This window comes from Arvicanthis niloticus, chromosome 22, assembly GCF_011762505.2.
Source record: "Arvicanthis niloticus isolate mArvNil1 chromosome 22, mArvNil1.pat.X, whole genome shotgun sequence".
NCBI classification, from domain to species: Eukaryota; Metazoa; Chordata; class Mammalia; order Rodentia; family Muridae; genus Arvicanthis; species Arvicanthis niloticus.
This window is the reverse complement of record NC_133429.1, coordinates 28,228,747-28,233,635: the sequence shown is the minus strand read 5'-3', so window position 1 is coordinate 28,233,635 and position 4,889 is coordinate 28,228,747. Positions and strand designations below refer to the sequence as shown.

Below are 4,889 nucleotides of genomic sequence, written 5' to 3'. Positions count from 1 at the left end.
TTAAACACTGGAGAAAGTAAAGGCTAGTTATAGAATGTCAAGACTATGCAACAGACTTCGTTCTGCATTGTGTTAGGTCCAGAATTTAGAAGTAACAAGTAGCATAAATCCTTTCACATTAAAATTACATAAGCTTCAGTTTCTAAATAAGCCCCCAACACTAGAATGACAGAACCTAAAATATGGCTGCTCGGGAGCCTCTATTTAAATCTATGTAAATGATGGGGAGAGTTCACTAACCTCAGTTCTAGTTGGAATGCCACATTCTTTGGACTAATTAGTATCTCTTACTGCTGATCTTCAATTTGTTTTCTAACTCAGAAACACTGCAGACATAAGTAAGAGTAGAAATCCAAATGTCAAATACTGTTGAAGACGCATGTGTTTTCTCTCTTTAAAATTACTTTGAATTTTTTTTCCCACGTTCTCATTCACCTGCAAGGTTTGAAATAAATAGAAGCATGGATAAGATCGGTGGTGATTTATTATCTTATTTGTAGTCTCTGTTTAATATGTTAATTGAAAACCTCGGCAAACAACACCAATTGCTTTGCTTAACCATCCCGATGGCAATCTCGAGTTAACTATTTAACAAACATAATAGAAAATTGATTTTTCTCCTTTTATGAAAAACAAAGATCCATAAAGATTAACCGCAAGCTAAAGAGTTTGAATAATAGGATGTGACTCAGGACCAACACTGGAAAAAAAAAAAAAAAAAAGAATTGTGTATAAAGTACATAATCCCAGCATCACCCAAACCAATTGAATCTTAGCATTAATTAGACCATTTTGTGCTTATAAACACCAGGAAAACAACACAAGAAAAAAAAATAGACATTTTAATCTCTTATAGTAATGGGTGGGTTTTTTTCTACTTGTTTATAAAAATTTTTTTCCTGACAATTATCTATTTAAATCCTTTTTTTTTTTTTTCAGACATGTTTGTTTTCTCAAAAAGTGATAGAAAGAGTGCCTGGCCTTCAATTCCTGTGATTGTTTGTATAAAACGTTGGCGGAAGGAACAATAACTCAGTCACAGGAGAACACACTGCTCCTGAAAAGGACCCCAGTTCAGTTTGCAGTGCCCATGCCAGGAAGACCACAATCCATGTAATTCCAGCTCCAGGGGATATGACACCCAACTGTGACCTCTATGTATACCTGTATTCATATGTACACATACCCAAACACACAAACACACTCATATACATAATCAAAATACCAAAATATAAAAGAGTATAACATAACCAGTAGCTTTTCCTTTACCTCGGTTATAAGAACATAGATTAATTTTTAATTTTTATTTTAAAATGATGTCCCCTAATTTTTAATTTCATTTAATTTTTTTCCATAGAAGTTTCTAGAGTCGTTACCGAACCAGGGATTAGAAACAGTCCAGATAAATAGGGTCCTAATTCTCATAAATGTGTGTTCTATCTAAAGAAAACTGAAAATGGATGATCAATTTATAAGTAAGACAATGTCATACAGTGATGGAAGGTAACCAAACTGGAACATAGTATGCCAGCAGGGACTGCTGTTTCAGATACATTGGAAAGTGCTTACATGGAAGGGCCATACAGGCACGAACTAGAATATTGGCAATGAGCTAGCCATGTAAAACCCGAGGCAAAAGAGACTTGCTGTAAAGCAAATGGACAGCTTATATTGCGTTCCAGCAGGGAGCTGGCCAGTTCGCAGCACCAACCATTGTTTATGATGTCTCTCTCAATTCCACTTTAAATTAAAGAGAAAAATCACTGGATCAATTTAAAGTATCGAAGCATGACATATGAGTCAGTCAGTACCTTGCTTGGTGACTGTGACAATTTGCATTTTTCTGGTCACTTTAATTTTCATCATTTTAATTCAGCAATTTGCAATTTTGTGTCCACCAAAAAAAAAAAAATCTCCCCATCAAAGGCAATATACAGATGAGGAATATTTCTAATTATCATTCAAGTCATTCTGGACCCAAATCACTATCTTATACTTTTTTTTTTTTTTTATTTATTACTTTGTTTGTCAATAAAATAATACGACCAATTCACCACACTGACTGAGGGCTTTCGGGACTCAGTCCATCTTCCAATTGCCCATTTCAACAAGCCTTGGCGGCCACCATCCACAGTACTAATTTTGTCAGGAAAACAACGCCAGTTCTATAACATCAAACAACACAACCGTGACAGTCATGGAAGGGAGACAGATCCCAGCAGTCACTAACGGAACCTTTGTGCTGCTGTTAGAAGTTTTCCTAAGGAGATCACTTTCTAACATTAGAGCTAGAGGCCATAATTCATTAGCAAGAATAGAATCTCGTTTGGTTTTGGTTAAGAAGTGAGATGAGACAAGTGTGGATTTGAAGAGATGAAAGTCTAAATTAGAAAGGGAGAAATGCCCACAGCAGCTGAAACCTGCCTTCTGAAACGTCAGGCAGGGTATCTCAGCAGAGAAACAGAAAAGAACACATGAAAAGAAGATTTGAGAATCAGAAGTTTGAACGCAATTTATGCTGGTGATTTTTCATTATTTGGGATTCTCTTTTGATAGTTTTTATGATTGCATTATGGCTAAAAACTTGACTATATATATAGGTCAAAGCCCTAAAACTAAAATATGCAGTTGTGGCAGTATGTATTTTAAATTTTTAAATAAAAGCTTATGGATTTGTGTGTGTGTGTGTGTGTGTGTGAGAGAGAGAGAGAGAGAGAGAGAGAGAGACAGACAGACAGACAGACAGACAGAAACAGACAGACAGACAGACAGACAACACATACATTTGTGCAGGTAGATGCTCTTATCCAAGTATGGTAGCCAGAGGACCTCCATATTCGAATACTGCCCATTTCCTATATCCTAGCAGTGTTGTGAGGCATAAATAATACATGGCGAAATATGTCTGAGACCCTTCCCAAAGAAAGGGAGCATTCTTATTTTCACCTCAACAATTCAGAACAATGGTTGCATTAATAAAATAAATAATTAAAGACTATCTTTACACATTTTTAATGTATTTTTCCACTTAATGCAATTAATAACCAAGTTCTAAGCAGAGGGCAGTTTATAATTTTGGAATGTTTGCAATGAAGATATGGCGTCTTATGGAAAGCATGGTAGATTATAAACATTTAATCTTCTTAAAGGCATTCAATATGCCCTAGATCATCTTTGAAGACATTTGACTTTGCATTTGGAGAAATTTACCATAGTGTTTACCCACTTTTATGAGAGTGTTGAACTTGGATTCCAGAACCTACATCACAAGCTGGTCATCCTATAAACACCTGAAACTCCAGTTCCAATGGCTTTGTCTATGCATGACAAGCAAAGTCTCCCTCTCCCTCTCCCCCTCCCCCTCCCCCTCCCCTCCCCCTCCCCCTCTCCCCCCTCCCCCTCCCCGTCTCCGTCTCCGTCTCTCTCCGTCTCCGTCTCTCTCTCCCTCCCTCCCACCTCCCTACTTTCCTCCACCTCTCTCTCTTACACACACACCATGCTATAAACAAACAAACAAAATCCATAGATACATAATTACCACAATCATTTATTTTCCTCTTGGGGCTTTGACCTCTATGTCAAGCTTTTAGCCATACTGGCCTGCCCTTTCCCATACTCATCTCTCTATACCCTTAATTCCTCTTACCAATAGCCTTCCCTCCTACCTTCATCTACTGGAAAGCTGATCCTAGATGACCGCTTAAGAATGGAGAGAGGATTATTCAAGATTTCCAAGGCATCGGTCTAGAGAGAAAGAAAGAAAAGCGGAGGTCTGTGCTAACATTTGGGCATAATTAGGCAGTGGAAGCAATCTCAGCCTACCTGCTGCTGGGATTATAAGTACTCTGCATCAGATCCAGCTTTTTATTTTTTAAACATAGGTTCTGGGAACAGAACTCAGATCCTCTTGCTTGCAACGTAAGCATTTTACTGCCTGAGCTGTCTTCCCAGCCGGTCTCCTTTATTCTTTACATCCCAGTTTAACTACACACAATTTCTGTGTGTGAAAAACTCTATCGAGTTGTTACTAGACGCAGGTTATTGGGCTAAGCAGTTTCCAAAGGTCTCTTATTTGTTACTTACAATAAATCCATCAAATTTTCTAGATGAAGAAATTCAGTAGAGAAGTTAATGTGCCTGGCAGTTGTGGCGCACGCCTTTAATCCCAGGACTCGGGAGTCAAAGGAAGGTAGATCTCTGAGTTCAAGGCCAGTCTGGTCTACAAAGTGAGTTCTAGGACAGCCAGGGCTACACAGAGAAACCCTGTTTAAAAAAAAAAAAAAAAAAAAAATCACCACTCCTCCTCCTCCACCACCACCACCACCATAACCATTATCACCAATATGCTCTCTGTGATAAACACCAGTTTATTTCTAGTTCATCATTTGACAAAAACTTCCTAATTTTTTTTTAAAAAAAGCCAAAAACATGAATTATAAAACAACTCTAAAAAAGTACAACCTTCAATTCCTTTACTGGTAGAGCAATCTGCTCTAAGGGTTCCATGGCTGTGCTTTCCCATTGCTGAGTCAGCATACGTTCACTGGGACAGCTCTAATGGCTGGACTATATTTTGAAATCACTGCCCCTCAACTCCTTACTAAGCAACGGATCAAAGTCTTTCGATTGCAACATGTTCAGGCTCCAGGAAGCTTGCCCAAATTACCAAAAGGCCCCAGAGAGAAATATTTTTCTCTTAACACCACTTCACATGAAAGCTTACCTCATTTCCTGTCCCCAGTCTAACCTTTCTCTGGATGACTGACAGTGGAAACATTGATTAAGCAGTTAACAAAATTCTTCCCAGTAGACATGGTCCAATGACTCAGCAGAACAAACTAGTCCAAGGTGCGTGAAGTCGAGTTATCCCGTCAAATGGTTCTTTTTTA

At 38.1% G+C, this 4,889-nt stretch overlaps 1 long non-coding RNA gene across 1 annotated transcript; it reads right to left on the bottom strand.

Moving 5' to 3' along the window:
* Positions 1–232: 232 nt before the first annotated feature.
* On the bottom strand, positions 233–4,548 carry LOC143435703 (uncharacterized). Its single transcript, XR_013106168.1, has 4 exons — positions 4,462–4,548; positions 4,084–4,263; positions 3,666–3,744; positions 233–700 (listed from the first exon to the last, which is right to left on the bottom strand). It is a non-coding gene; the product is annotated as an uncharacterized LOC143435703 (long non-coding RNA).
* Positions 4,549–4,889: the final 341 nt, after the last annotated feature.